Consider the following 17,592-nt stretch of genomic DNA (forward strand, 5'->3'; position numbering starts at 1 on the left):
GAAGAAATTGTGAGATGACCCAGCAAAAGATTTTTTTGATATGTGGAAGTGTAATAGAATTCAATGGGATCTTGATAAGGTAGTAATTTACAAGATAATGTTTTCTTTATTCATTATAAAAAAAAGGAAGAATATCTAGTTTAGAAGAAAAATAGTTGTCAAGCAACCGAGTATCTGAAGAAGAAGATTAAGGATTTTCAAGAAGAATTGTTTTTTGTTGAGAATCAGTATTGGCCAAGTGACATAGAATTCCATGTGATGGTAAAGACCAAGCTATACATTGTAAACTAAGAGAAAAAAAATAGTGAAAGCCAAGTGATCTAGTGATGAGTAAGCAACAAAATGTAGTTATGACCAAGTGGTAACAAAATGACAATTTGAGAAAGATTCAAGATTTGTGGCTCACATAGTTGATTTCTCAAAATAATCAAAATTTATTGACAATAAAGATTGATGAGATAAATTATTTAATGATTGGAAAAGATTAATTGAGTGATCAAAGGATAAGATTTGAGGGATGTTTCTAGAAGATTCAAGAAGGAAGAAGAAGGGAAAAAGATGGGTTGATTCATTGAAATTGTTGAATCTAATTGTGTCACTAAGATATAAAATTATGTTTAAGCACAAAAATATTGAGGCTACCTATTTAAGGAGGGAATTGTAATTTTTAAGAGCCTTGTTGGATTGGAATTCATTAAGACAAGTGGAGAATACACTTGTAAAATATAACTGAGAAGTTTGTAATGTAGGATATTGCTTGAATAGGTGCCTAGCATATCTCAGTTGTTGAGAGAGATGGAGTCTAGTCAATAAACTAATATTGAATTGAATGGAGATTTGAATTTGTAAAGTGAATTTTATGTTACTAGATCAAAACTAGTTTGAAAATATGGCCAACATGAACCCCCCAACAAACTCTATAATTTAGTGTGAGTGCAAAAAAACACAATGATATGCATGATACCAAAAATACAATAGAGTGGCACTTTGTCTAGGTGTGTTTACAAAAATTCAACAAAAGGATGTCAACAAAGATCAAAAGAGATATAATGATTTTATAAGTGATAGTATACCTCATGAAAAATCATCTAAAGTAATGAAATCAATGCTAAGATCAAAAACACCCAAGATATCCACTAGAGTACAAAAAAAAATTGAATACAATGTGTCTAGAGTAGAAGGTGGAAAAACAACCAGCATTACTGGAAAGAGTACTAAAAAACCTTTATGATGATATAAAGAATTATCAAATCAGAGATTGAATACTCAAGATATGTCTTCTAGAGTGAAAAATAGAACACTTTCAAGACTTTGATAGTAGCAAAAGCAATAAAACATGCATCAAAACTAAAAAATATACAACGGTGATAGGCTCATAACCAACTTTTGAACAATTTCTTGTTTGCAAAGAACAAAGTCTGTATGCCCAAGATATGAGGAAAATATGAATGTAGATCCAATTAGAGTCAAAATGATACTAAGAAGTAAAATACCTCATTTTCCATGCCAACAGTGTTGATTTTTGTATTAACACACCTTAGTTTCTATACAAATGTACCTGAAATTCCTTACCAACTTTAACAAATTCCCTCAAATTTTATACCAAAATCTCAAATTTTGTACAAACGTGCCTTGATTTTCATGCCAAAAATTTTGATTTCTATACAAAAAAAAAAAACTCAATTTTAATGCCCAAAATTTTTGATTTTTTGACAAAAAAACCTTAATTTTTATGCCAAAAAACCTTATTTTTGTGTGAAATTTTTATTTTTTTGTGCGTAAATATATAGATCACTAACTCAAGAAATATCCCCAAGATGGGAGAAATTTTAGTTTCCTCAGACTCTAACTGTGTCTAAATTGGATATGTATTATATAAAAATAAGGGTTATTGGGTACTACAAGCTCAATAGTGGTGTCCATTTTTCTCAATGTGCATCAATCAGTGACCCCTAGATCCAATACAAAATACCTTTGAAAAATGAAACCCTCTCAAAGAAAAAATAGAGATCTAAATGCCAAGCCAAACCTCTCATAAATCGAACAAGAGCATGAAGATCTCAAGATCCTATACCATGTTGATGTTGATTAAAGATGAACCCCACAACTCCAAAGAATCACTTGTATGCAAACACCTATCATAGAAATAGAGACAAAATGCTATGGAGGCTAGAATTTCCTAATCTATAGATGAGACACTCTTTTTGAGTGAAAAAATAGATTGCTATTATCAAAAGTGAATGAATAAATTAGAAACAAATAAATCCTTGTAAAAGGAGATCAAGACCCCAACATGTAACTAACCAGTAACCTATGTTGCATGATAATGTAATTAATAAAAGAATTACTTAACGTATATCTCTTGGTTAAGAGTTTGTTTCCTCTTTTTTTTTTTGTACCTCAACTCATGACTTACCCTATGGAGAACAAATATATTAAGAATAGAATAGGTCAATGTAGTAATCTATCAAGGACCCATCAATTGAGAGGTACATCTCCCTTTTGCATGCAAGATATACAATAAATTTTTTTTTAGGTTTTGGGGCTATGGTATTAATCAAAGAATAGAAGAGACGAATGTCAATTTGCTCAAAACTTTAAAGAAAATAGGAAAATTAAAGAGGGACTTAATTACAACATGAAATATATTCTAACCTAGGTGAAAGAAATGGAAACATGCATAAAAAGATAAAAGAATACAAAGAAAGGAAGAGATGGTAAAATAAGTAATTCTAGGATTACACAATTAGTTGATGTTTAGACAATACCAGGATTATTTATCCGTCAACTACTCCACACACTATTTTTTGGCTTCCTTATGCAACAAACTATACTAAAGCACCAAACTAAAATGTACAATACAAAGAACAAACAATATCCTTATGATGAATAAAGTAAAACATACAATCTGCTAAATGAAGAAAACAAAATCAAGTTCATTTAAATTCAATCCATACACTATACTCAAAGTCAATGAACAATAATACTTGAAACGGACTCAAAGTCACACACAGTAGTCCAAGCTATAAGGGTTTGCCCAAAGTAAATTTTGCCAATCTTATTAACTTCATAAAAGGTTACATTTATAGGCCTTCTCAAAATGGTCAATTAAATGGATGATTTTATTCACAAAGAATCTCTAAATAGGAAGACTACAAATAGGAAAAGGTTGAATCATTGTCTATTATAGAGATTGAAAAAGTGCCAAGAAAGGTTATATCTAAGAAAGAGAAGTGACAGAATGACAGATGTCTAGAAAAACATCAAAACAAGATAACTTTTTAGAAGTAACTTATTTAGCTCTATAATCTTTAATGACTTTGATTACATTGTCCATCTCTTCAAGATATAGAATGATGATTTTGTCATCTTAGAGGTCATCTAGTACTAATGCATCTCTGTCAGTTCATATGTTCCTGTAATCCTTGATTAGAACTTCTTTGTTTCTCTCCTGATGATTGCGTCCACCACTAAGAGTTCATGGATCATGGATGCTTGTAAGTTGAGTGGGTCAACTACTTCATCAAAAAATGCCAAGAACTTTGAATTCATTCTCTCAATGTCCACAAGATTTTCATTAGAGGACACAAAGGACTCCGTGTAAAATTTCTTCAAATATTAAAATAACTTTTCAATAACCTTTTGCACTAGGTCATTCACATCCTTGAGCTCATTCACATATCTCATGGAGCTTTATATAACAAATTCCAAGAATTTTTTCCAATGAAACAATGACTCCTTTCCTATCTTCAAGATACCATGAGAAATGGTAATATTTGTCTTCATGTCTATTACTTCTTTTAGAAGGATCAACTTCTCTATCATATTATTTCATTCCTTCTATATGTTTGACTAATGATTTGAAGTCACTTCCCTGAGCTTGTGAGTATCCAATACTAAGCTTCCCAATGTTTCAACTAGCGGGGACCTTGAGCCTTGATTTGATGTATCCATGCTCGTCCAACCTGCTTGACTTGTATTTCTTGTTGTAGCTTTAGGAGTATATTTTTATTCTTCTTGGCATTCAGGTAAAATTGACTTGAAAAAGTACTCTCGGGTGCATAACTTATGTTTTCCACTAATTCTCTATTCTAAGATTTCAATATTTTCCTTCTCTACTCTACTATCTTCCAACTTATCTTTGATTTTCTCATTGGTATACTACCACATGTTCACAATGGAGTCACAAAATGGAATGCCAAGATCTTGTATCCTAATCTAGAAGTCATCCTTGGAAAAATCATGAAATATACCTTCCATCTATGGGTCAACAACCTCAACTAGCATATGGCCATTTTTTGAATATATAGCCAGTGCAACAATCTATTAGAATATATAGTCCACTAATGTAACTAAGAGGTGGGGGTTGAATTAGTTATCCAACTATTAACATAAACATGTTTCTTAAACAAACTTAACCATATGAGTAATATAAGCTAAAACCACAACAAGATACTCATGCACAATTAACACCATATATGTTAACTATAGAAACCCTTGATCAAAGGGAAAACATTGGTGGGCATGGTACCCACAAGATGATGTACTAATATAAATATTTCTTGTTAAAGGATAGACCTAGTTAGGAGTCTATTAAAACATTTAGTATGTATGAGTCCCTATTTAGAGATGTTGAATCCCTGTTAGGAGATTCCAATGATGTTAGGAGTTGTGGAAGAAATTTGGACCCACTATTAAATGATCTCCATATTATTCCTTGTAGAACAATAATACTAAAGTGTACTTCCTTCCTCTATCTCTATCTTTGTCCTATCAAGTGGACTTCTTCTTCTTCATATCTTGTAACTAGATCTCATACTACACATCTAATCATCCCTTGGATTGCGTACATGCATTTAGTGAGCATTTTGCTCCTCTTTGCACTTTGCAACTTTACTTCACACTATGCTTGATATTCTCATCTAGATCCTCACACTCCATATTAGAACTAAGGAAAAAATATTTCCTTTATTCCATATCTTCATAATAATTCCTTGAGTTAGCCTTGAGGCTTTCCTAATTAATTAACAATTACAATAGTACTATCAACTTACAATCTATACAAAATTGTACACATGTGATACTAGGTCTTGTGCACTTGTTGACATCACCACACATCTATCCCTTATCACTTTGTAACTACACATCTCTTCATTACATTTCAAATGAAAGAGAGCTATTAATCATCATAACATTGTTTTCCAATTCTTTTTTTCTACATCGATCTTCATAAATTAGGTATAACGTTCACACATCATCAACTTAGACTCTGTGCACTTAACCACATCATAAAAAGAACCTCTAGAACATGTTCTTAACTTTGCATCACCTATACCTTCCATAGTTATTGTGAAACATAAGATCTCTGACTACTATTCTTCCAGTCTCTAACAGAAACACTACTATGTTGACATTAATGACAAACATTGTCATGAATACAATATATCAATACTCTCTAATGCATAGGATACTCCCGCAATTTAGTATCATAAGCATTCATGCTAACACAATAATCTTTTGCTTCTTTTTCTTCTTAGATGGTTGAGAGGAGGTGACTTATGTGATCAAATCCTTTGATGGGGATGCATCCTCACATCTCCTCTTCTTCCTATCAATGTTCTCTTAAAGCCATGAATATGTAGAGAGCACATTGATAATAGATTGCAATGCAATGGGGTCAAACAACTTCCTTTGGATTAATGGAGTTTTCTTTTTCTATGAAGCAAGAGGGAAGGCATCAGCCTTAGTTACTAAAAGGGCTAAGGTATTCCCTTGCTTAGATGAATCATGTTCCTAGTCATCCATAGGGTTAGTGTCACCATCTAAATTGATGACTCAAATAGGGGAAGATGGCTTGGCCACTAATTTTTCCTACTCTTTCCCCTTATCCTTGCCATCCTCCTTCTCCCCAACTTTACTAGTGTTTTGAACAAATCAAACTCCATAGGTAGGAGTGAGTTGCCCATTCTTTTCTAGATACTGGTCTCCACCATGACCAATGGACTATAATGGCCTTGTAGATGTTGATGTAGTGCTTGTTTTGGTTATTTTTGTGGTTGACTTGATAGCTCGAAATGATACTCCACCCATAGAACAAGTACTTCTAGTCCTTTTCCTACTTAGTCAGGGTCACTCCATGCATTTTTTTATTCTCTTGATTATCCACTACATAAGAACCTCCATAGAGTCAATCATTTGATCTAGAGGTAAACAAAAATGGGGTACCTTTGATCTTTTCATAAGATGTGGTGTGCATGTAGGCTTCATCATCTACAAGGTCAGAAACATAAACAAAATCATTATATAATTTAATTTAATTAATTTTTAGTCATGACCAAAATCTCTCTCGAGTTTGGTACTTCTTGAGATACCCAAACTAGAAGTTTTCAATATTTAGAATATGCCTATAGACATATCATACCTTCAAATAATTCCTTACAAAGTTAATTGGATCATATTGAGGCCTCAATACCTCACAGTCTAATAACTTAATTTTTCTCTCAAATCTTTTTACCAAATTTCAAGAATCTAATCTAGAGGCACATAAATATAGACCAACCACTATAGGAAATAAAATCTCGGCTATCTTCTTCACATTAGAACATAGGATGTTCACTTAAAGGATTTGTTGACATTGGTCAAATAGAAACACCTTGTCTTTTGAATAGCTTAGAAACCTTTTGGGAAATCCATCATAAGCTCCTATTCACAAATAGGAGAAACTCAAAAATTGGATGAATGAGCATCCAAATTGGCATATGGATGAAATTTTCTTTGGCAAGAATCTCTATTCAGGGCACCCTTGCAACTCTCAGCATAACCTCATTGTGAAAGCATTATTAACATAAACATACTCTTCATATATTGTTGGTAACTACATATGTGGGTAATATTTTCATAATTTGGTGCACTCAACATAATTCAAGATGCTAGGGAGGTTAGGCTACAAGTGGTGAGTTGCCAATGCATAGATTAGATATGAGGACATGTAAAAGTGCTTGAATCATCTGGAAAAATTCAACCATGAGGTAAGCTCATCATAGATGATTTGTGTCTAGTCAACCTACACATCCTTGGTGCCTATAGCTTGTACTAGGAAGAAATAGTGCTCGATGAACTCCAAAATCTCCTCTTTTTCTTTTAGTTTGAGGAGGAGCATGAGAATATCCATAATCTTTATGTTGGACAAGGTCTTTGGCAATTTTCTCTTCTTTGAGCAGGCAGTACGAAACTAGGTCCTCTACATGTCTTCCTATTTGAGGGTCTTCTTCTCATTGAACATAGATGTAGAAGACCCAAAATCAATGTCATAGTACTACTCCTTCACAAGAATCTCAAATGCAGACTGCATCAGTGCCTTGTTGATTGCGATGAGAATACATTGACCAAAAAATAGAATCTAGTTCTCTTTTGGGTTCTATCTTTCTATGCATTCCTTCACTAACTCAGGTGAATGAACTACCATTAGAAAACTAGCTACTTCAATCAGCCCACTCTCTTAAAGTTTTTGAGTGATTGGGTAAATGGGTTGAGAGTTAAACCTTCTATGTAGATTACCCAAATAATAGAATTTGAAAGATGTGAGTGTAAGCTCTTTTACCTCTCTCTAGGACAATTAACTTATCATAACTAGTAGCTTTGATTACTATTCACTATGATTTCATAAGATATAAATCTCAGTAAATAGTCATTTAAATATCCTTGAAGAAGCCAATTACATGCAATTCCAATGAAATAGGTATAGGAATTAGAATTTTGGTGCCACATGGATGAAATTAAGTTTGGCCAATGATTACAATTGTAAGATTTGTATTTAATTCCATGAGTAACGACTATATAAACTATCTATCCATTTTCATGTAGAATACTAAATTCCTAAAATCTTTCTTACTTAAAGTAATGTGACATGAATAAGAATCACTTAATAACACAATCACTTTATACTTTCAAGAAGTTCCTTACTTTTTTTTGTAACCCAGAATGTCAATATACTTGATAATATTAACATATGCCAAAGAGAGAGAGAGATAAATTTATCTTTTCTATAAGCCAATTTTCCTTCTAGTCAAGATCAAATTTGTGCACTTCATCCTTTCACTTTTCTCCTAAATTATTTAACACTACATTTCCTTTATATTGGGGTCGCACTTCCATCAATAACTTTTCTAAAAGTATCTTGTAGGCATCTCTAAGTAATATTTTTATTTCAAAGTAACTTCTCTTTCTATTCTAGATGAATCTAGACAAGTGACCTTTTTCATTGCCTTGGGACAAAAAAACCCCTTTTCAACAACATTTACCAAACTGAAGCATATAAAACAACACTCAACCTTTTGATCACAATCTGATGGCTACTAAGCTAGATTTCAAGTATCCCTTACTAATTATGAGCTAAATATGATTCATTCAATATCATGTTCATACTATTCAATAATTGGGACTAAGATTTGGCTCAAGTGTATATAGCTTTGGAAGAAGAACCAAACAACTTCTCTTCCATGAAATGTAGAAGGAAACCCATGGACCTATGTTCCCTTGTAGCATTTAATCATATCTATACGAACTTGAATGAGATTCACCCAAGCTTTGATCCATAGCTTCGTAGGCCTTTCAAGCATAACATAATCATATTCTCAGCTTTTTAATCATTGTCATAGCTCTATCCTTTAGATTCATACTCAATATGTAGCTTTATCAAGGAGAAATTTAGTTTGAAAGCTTGGAATCTATGGGACATGGAATATTAGTGAAAGATAGTAGATAATGAAGTTTGAAAAACCTACTTCTCATCAGGAGGATAGCAAAAGACACCCTAACCATGCCTAGATCCACTTAGACCCCGCACACACTAGAAAATTAGGAAGCCTGCTTAGATGGTGGGTAATGGTAATGAAATGGATAACCAAAATAAGTGAAAGTAAAACACTTAGAAAAGATGAGAAGTAAATGATATAAAAGATAATTAGACATCATACTTGGACACACACTCACTTTTATACCAAAAGACTTCAAGCTTTAGAGGGGTAAGACTAAAACTTTGCAACAACTAGCTCTGGTTGGGGACTTAGGCATTGTAAATGTTTGGAAGGGACCCAAAATCTTTGGTTTTACATAGTCAGAATAGAAAATTGCAATGGGAACTAAACTAAGAATGCAACAAAAAGGAAAACTAACCTAGGGAAGAAGGAAAACAAGGTGAGTAAAGACACAAAGAAAACCTACGTAAAATAACACTAACTTTATGGGTTTGCTTCTTTTCAATTATGAATTTTATACAACTATAGATCTTGGTCATTGTAAGAAAATGGTAGAATCTCTTTAGAAAGATACAATAGAACTAAATAATTGTTCTACTTTTCCTACATAATATTCAAAGGACCCTTTCAAATAGAATCAAACTTATGATGCATACCTTTAAGTTTGTGCCTTCTATCCCATAAGAGGACTAGGTTTCCCTCCATGAACTTCCTTGGTTTGGCCTTCTATCAAAGAATGTGTTCACGTAGTTTTGATATTTTGTGATATGATCAACCATCCTTTTTTGCTCTTCTTCCAACTTAGTTGGGTACACAATATGCTTCTACAATCCATCTTGTAAAATTAGAGCTTTGATCATTTGCTATAGTTTATAGATGGAAAACTCTAACGGGAGTGGAAGACTACCTTTAACTCTGTATACTAGGTTGAATGGGAAAATATTCATTACCTTCTTAGGTGTTACTCTGTCTTCCCAAAGTGTACCATGCAATTTCTTGTGCCAGTTCTTTTGGTTCTCAAAAACCAAATTCTTCATGATATTGATCAAGTTTCTATTGCTTGATTATGCTTGAGCATTTCCTTGAGTGAAATAGTATGATGAATAACTAAGATGTATGTTATTGTCATAACATAATTATGTAACCTCTAAAAAAGAAAACTAAAAGGTTTTTTCCATGACAATATTCATTGGCACCCCAAACCTTATCAAAATGTTGTGCTTGATGAACTCATAGACAACTTCCAAAATTCACTTCTTTTAGTTGGCTTGGCCTCCACCCATTTGGTGAGGTAGTCTATAGTAGTGATGAAATATAAATGACCAAAAAAGGAGGGAAGATTGATTGGTCTAATAAAATCAATTCCCCACTACTAAAAGAGGCCTTCAATCACAACTAGCTTTAGAGGAGGAATGACTAATTGAGGCTTGCTAGAGAAAGTCCTACACTTTTTCGACTTGAACACCCACTTATAAGTATCCTTGAACATGTTGGGCCAATAATAGCTTTAGCTCAAAATCTTGTATGTTGTAACCATTGATGAAAAATAACAACCATAGGCCTAATTGTGGAAACTATTAAGCAACCTTTCTTGGTGAGGTTTATCCACACATCTCAAGAAGGTTTTGTTTATTGCACTCTTCTATAGTTAGTCATAATATATGACATAATTAGTTGATTTAATTATAAGGCTTCAGTTTTTTTTTTTTATGTAATTACATTAGGGAAGTCTCTGTAAGTTAGAAAATAGGCAAAGTTTGAGAACTAGGGATCCTAAAAACTGACCATTAGTGCCCTTGAAGATTCATCTTCTTGGCTCAAGTATTTATTTTATGCAATTATCTTGCACAATCCATTTCCTCACACCAATTTTTTTGGCCTTAGGTTGATGTCTTACTCTTGAAATTTTTCTACCCATGCCCCTCTAGTGTTTTAACCTATCTCTTGTTGGGTCAATATGCTTTAGATGACTAAATTAGGTACAAACACAACAAAATGAGAGTATAATACATAGAACCTAAAAATTTTGAGTCCTCTTACCATTGCATATGAATTATTTTCCATTTGAGATTATCTCAATTCATGCTCTTTAAGGGGAGTACTCATGAAATCATTTATCACTTTGATACCTTCTTTGTTTTCTTGCATGAGTATTATAGATAGTGTATGGGATGGGGCATAGCAATACAATATGAACTCCTTAGTATAATTTGGGTGGACTAGAATGGGCGCTTTGGCTATGACATATTTAAATTCATTGAAATATTGACATCCAAAATAATTCAATTTGAAGCTTTGACTTCCTTTCATCCTATCCACTATACATTCAGTGATTTCTAAAAAATTAGGGACAAAAAAAATCAGAAAGTTCACCTATCCAAAGAATGATTTGACTCCAAATATGTTTCTTCACAAATTGAGCTACTAGATGGCTCTAACACATTTTTAGTCAATCCTAATGCCTTCCTATGAGACTATGTGACCCATTAGTTTTCCTTTAGTAACACAGAAGATTGATTTCTTAGGATTGAGTGAAATTGTATGTTCCTTGTATCTTTTCAACACTTTCTAGAAGTCCTTTAGATGATTTTTTCTTTTCTTGGAGAAGGTTGTTAGATCATCCAAGTAGATAATGATGATTTTATCTTTTAGATCAATGAAGGAGGAATCCATAGCCCTTTGAAAGGTGGCACCAACATTAATGAGCCCAAAGGGCATTCTATTATATGCAAACATTTTCCAAGGAGTGGTAAACATAGTCTTGAACTGATCTTTTCGATTTACCTCAATTTTGTTAAAACCCAAAAATCCATCTAACATGGACATTATTTCAAAGCCAACCACTTTTTGCATAAAATGATCCATGTTGGGAAAGGTATAGTTATCCTTTAGAGATGTCTAGTTCAAGTTCCTAAAATGCACACAAATTCTAATCTTCCCAATCTTTTCTAGATTGGGACAATGTTAGCTATCCATGTTGAATGGTTCATGAGGTAGATATGTTGAATACAATTGTTCAAATTGTGTGTTGTCTTTGATGTCACACAAATGTCATATCAGTCATCAAACAGTGTCTATCGAGCTCAGAAGGTCAACATGGTAAAGGATAGTGTCTACCAAGCTCAGAAGGTCAGCAAGGCAAAGGATAGTTTCTACTGAGCTCAAAAGGTTAGCTAGACAAAGGATAGTGTCTACTAAGCTCAAAAGATCAGCTAGACAAAGGACAGAGTCTACTAAGCTCAAAAGATCAGAAAGGCAAAGGATAGTGACTACTGAGCTTAGAAGGTCAGCAAAGCAAAGAAGTAGTTCTTATTGAGTTCACTCAATCATCAAAGGTAATGTAGAAAAAGTAGTTCTTACCAAGCTCACTCGATCATCAAAGGTAATGTGGAAGAAGCAGTTCTTACCAAGCTCACTCTGTCATCAAAGGTAATTTGGTAGAAGTAGTTCTTATCAAACTTTCAAGGTAATCAAAGAAATTCAGTTCTTACTAAGTAAATTCGATAGCCAAAGGACCTTAAGGATGTTGCAATGTTAACTGAGTCAAGATGGTTAACTCAAGAAATTTCTAGAGGCAATATTTACCAAGCAGGGTTGGCCAGTAAAGGATTTCATTATTTTATGAAACATCATTTATTTGTTTAGAGTAATATCTATAGCTGACAGATGTACGATTTATTGGTAAATGTAACATGTAAATGGGCCAACTTGACAATCTGAATAGTATAAGTAAGAGGTGAAGTTGTGAATTCTAAGTAGTATGAAATGGAAGTGGAATTAATAAAAAATGAAGATTGATTATTGTAGAAGAAAATTTGAAGGATGATCAGAGATCATTAAGGAGTAGCAGAGCCAAATTTGATCAAGGAGGATCTAATGATGCTAAACAGAGACCTATAACTAGAAAATTTAGTTGCATCTTGTTTAGGTCAGTTCATTGTTTCTTTCTAACCATTGTAGCAGTGATTTCAAATCTCTTAACAGAGCTGGTTTAATAACCATTTTGTAAATCCTCTAAGAAGGTGACAGTTTAGTTGAATTGCTCTAAAGACCTCTAACAAGGCCACTCCTAACAGGGTGATTAAATCCTCTAATAGGGTCACACCTAATAGTGTGTATTGTAACCTTTAATAGGGTTGGCTCCTAATAGGGCTCACTTCAGAAGAGTGAAAAATTGGTAACTACTTACTTGGTGGTTTTTCCCATATTGGGTTTCCATGTTAAAACTGGTGTCTTTTGTGTTCACTTTGTTTTTAGTTACATGCATGAATGCTTGAAGATAAGTAATAATTTCATTTACCAAGTTACAACATTTTTTTACTGAGTATTAGTAGTAACTAGATCTTTAAGACATCTAAGGGATCTGTGGATTAATTTTTGTGAGCAACTGATTCACCCCCGTCTCAATTACTCTATCTTTAATCCCAACAAGATAATCCTTGCTTCTAGCATCTTGTCACCTTTCTAAAATATGGCATCTAAGACCATATGATTTTAGTTACACTACTCTTGCCTAAAGGGATTGGCTTTAGACTTAACGGGAATTTTGTGCTTGAACTCACCATTCCTAAAGGTCTTTAGGTTTTTATATCCACAAGAAAATACATCTTAGTATTGTAGAAATAATTCTTTTTCTTTTTCCCTTTCTTCCTTTGAGCAACTACTACTGATATTGACCATCTTGGGTTTATATTTAGTGCCAATGTTCATTCCTTCATACTCTTTGTAACTTTCACCCTTTATTCCCCTCTCTCTTCTAATAAATACATCATGCCTATTGAATAGTTCCTCAAGGGAAATAAGATGTTGATGGATCTTGTTACCTTCTCCAAGCTCCAACCCTTTCTTGGTGTCAAGGGAGAAATATTTTCAATTACTTTCACTCCCTTCAAAGTACAGATCTGTAAAAGGTTCAAATACTTCTAGGAAACACTTGATATTCTTATCATTATTGAACACTCGCCATGTCTTAACATTGTTAGGAATGTTTGGCCTAGACAAGACTTTGATCTTGTATTGATTATCTATGAAATCTGGATGGAGAAGTAGTAGTAAGCATGATGTGGATAACAAAGTTTTCCCTTTCATTTTGTTCCCTTGGAACAACTTGAATTGAGAAGGTGTTCGCATGTACAATCTCATCCCAGACCCTATTTTTGTAATTTATGAACCTTGTATTCTTCATAGTTTACTCAGCTCAAACTTTATTCACTATAAACTATATGTCTCCTTGACATCTAAAGATCTTGAATCCTCTCTACTTTTTAGAGGTGATACTTCATAACAAGACTTCATCCAGGCTAGCTCCAAATGTAGTAGTAGCACAAATTCCATCAAACTCTAGGCTCTAAATCTTTGGGTCACTAGAAGGCTCTAGCTATACCTTAGAACAATTGAAGTCAAAGAACATCATGTAATTTCCAAAATCCATTTCTTGATATAAGATTTGTGCCTTAGGATCATTAGACTTCAAACCATGAACTTGGCCTTCTCCTTAGGTTCCAACTTGATTTTCTTGTTACCCATGGGAATTATAACATGAGATTAATCCATCTTAATTTCCACTCTTATGTACTTGCAAAAGCTTCTACTCAAAAGCATATAGTAGCTTGTTAGAATATTTTCTCCTAGGATGGTTAACTTAATTCTCTTTATAGGATGGGGAATTAATTCTACTTCTACATCTTTCACTTGATCTATTAGAGGGACTTGCTTTGCATCCATAAAATAGTAGACACTTGGTAAGGGTCAAGCCAAGGAAGTGAGAAATTGAAGAGGGCATGACATTATTAGGAGCTCTAGAATCAATTATGTAGTTACTAAGCTTATGGCCATTTACATTTAAGGACACATAGAATGGGTTAGGTATCAGACTAGGGGAGGTAGCCAGAATTGATGCTTCTTCCTCTTTCAAGAGCATAGGAAAAATGGGCTCTTCATCAACTAGTGATACATTATCCAACTGAGGTTGTTCATTGCTAATGGTAGATTTAACATTAGGCTAACTTTTGGTATTATCATCACTTTTACAATAACCTACTAGATTTTGCAATTTGGTAGGTTGATTCTTGAGATAATCAAGGGGAGACACCTGGATAAGAAAATCCTTACAATATTATATAATATCAAATGAGGAATCAGGCTTACCACTTGGTTTGAACCTTTACTAGTCCTTCCTCCAAGATGAGGAACTGGATGCTCCATCTATAGTTAGTGAATGGCCAGTGATTGTGTTTTAAGGAGGAACAAAGTTCACTAGATTCTTCTCTCTCTAACTTCTCATAACCATGGTTATCTAAATTTCATCCAAGGTAGCAAAGAACTTGCTTCCAACCTCTGAATCTAATTCATACTCCAAATAGAATGTTCTAGATTCTCCATGAGGAGGAAAATCATCTTCACTTTGAGGATACTTGATGGTTAGTGTTAGAAATAGATAATACTGAGGGGGGTGAATCGGTATTTTCAATCTTTTTACCCACAATTGGATATTATTAAATACTTTAATACATGCATAAGGAAGTAAACCAATAATGCTGAATACGATAAACAACCATGCACAAAGAGAGCTCATAACACCATATTTTGTTAACTAGGGAAACCCTAGTTAAGGGAAAACCCGAGTGGGAATGAAACCCACTAGATGATTCACTATATGAAAGAATCTGGTGAAGGATACTAACCCTATTATGATTCTATGAAGAATGTATAGTGTCTTGAGTCCTTGTAGGAGACTAGGCCTTGTTAGAAGCCTCAACCCTATTCTTTTCTACTCAATATATTTATTGATGGATTCTCCAAGGAAGAATCTAAGTCCAGACTTGTCATAACTAGGTCTCTGTATCGATATTTGTTCTTCAATCTTTTTACTGCTAGTATATAATTTCTCAAGTTTCTATTTGGTTTGCACCAACTCACCTTTCACAATAGTTTTGTATTTATCTAATTATGCATGCTCAAACTTGATAGATTCCAATTTAGATGTTACCTTTCTTAACTATGATCTTACATATGCATTTTTGGCTTTTATTTTAGATTCATTCTTTCCTCCATTTTTCTTAAGACTTAGCTTCAGTTCAATTATTTTTAACTCCTATTTCACGATCTCATTTTCTTTGTTTAGATCTTCAATATCATTATCACTAGTTTTCTCATTAGGTCCTTTTTGCTTCAGGTCATCTATCTTGTCCTTTAGTTCACCAATGTAAGCTTTTCCATTTTTATATTTGTCTTTTAGGCCATCTCTTTCATTAGTAAGGAGATCAATTTGTTCAAGAACTTCTTTGATATTCTTCTTCAACTGTTCCATATCCATAGGGATCTTATTCAATCTGTTAAGCCTTTACTGAATAAGTAGGCTCCAATACCAAATTTTAGAAATAGATAATACTGAGAGGAGGGGGGTGAATCAGTAATTTCAATCTTTTTACCCACAACTAGATATTGTTAACTACTTTAATACATGCATAAGGAAGTAAACCAATAATGTTGAATAGTATAAACAACCATGCATGAAGAGAACTCATAACACCATATTTTGTCAACTAGGGAAACCCTGGCCAAGGGAAAACTCTAGTGGGAATGAAACCCACTAGATGATTCACTATATGAAAGAATCTTGTTAAGGATATTGACCCTATTAGGAGTCTACGAAGAATGTATAGTGTCACAACTCCTTGCTAGGAGACTAGGCCTTTTTAGAAGCCTCAACCCTATTAGGGGTTGGTCGATCACATACAAATGTGTGCAAGAAGAGCCCACTACCCTAACATGCAACTATACAATAAGTTCTTCAAGAGAATAGGAATACGTACAATAATGGATCACTTTTAATGCTTTGCAATTCTTCTGATTGTTACTTCTTCCCATAAAGACTAACTATGCACATATCAATTTGCATCTTATGTCGCATAACAGTGGTTTGCATCACATATCATAATATTGCATTTCTTACTAACTTCACAATTGAAGTTCTTCACTTATAGTAAACATATCAATAAATTCTTCCTTAGTCAGCTCACATATCATCCTTAGAGTCAGTTCATCAAGATTTAGCAAACAAAACAATTCTACAAGTCATACAAGTCAATTTGCTGACATGCTTTGTACTACACTGTGAGGTATCTACATTAGTATTTCTTGCATAACATGAACTAGGTTCATTGTACGGACATGTGCACTGGTATGCATCATCAAGATGATTTCACACATCTAGGATTAATTTTGCAAGAGAATATCCCAAGGGAATATTCTACTATGAACAAATCTTGTCATGCTAGTGTAACATTGTCTAATACTTCAACAATTTTCCTTCACAAATAATCATGACTAAACTACGAAACAAATGTTTCCATAAATAAAAACCACATATCTCAACTTTTTTGATTGATTGATCATATTGCCAATAGTTATCTCATTGGTAGTAGTGTTTTTCTTATATCTATTCATTTCTAAGAAGGTATCACCATCATGATTAGCTTGTACATGAAAAATGCACATATTTTTCTTCTTGGGAGGTGCGTCAATAGAATTTTTTTTTCTAAGCATATGATAATTGCAATGGTCTACCTTTGTGAGGCCTTCAATGAATATCTTGATATGGTTGTTAGAGCGAAGAAATGAGCATTCCCATTTTTCTTTTCATGAAAATCATTCCATTAGAAAGATTCTAAAACATTACTTCAGTATTGTTAGTTACACTATGGGCAGAGCTTGTTGAGGCTTCACTCTGAATTTATCTTTTCCATTTCCTGAATGCTATTAGATCATCCTCCATTTCAATTTCCAAGGCCTCAACAGCCAAAAAATTAGCCACATGTGCATGCTTAATTTGAAA

Source organism: Cupressus sempervirens, chromosome 4, assembly GCF_028749045.1.
Source record: "Cupressus sempervirens isolate cs-2001-9-10 chromosome 4, ASM2874904v1, whole genome shotgun sequence".
Lineage (NCBI taxonomy): Eukaryota > Viridiplantae > Streptophyta > Pinopsida > Cupressales > Cupressaceae > Cupressus > Cupressus sempervirens.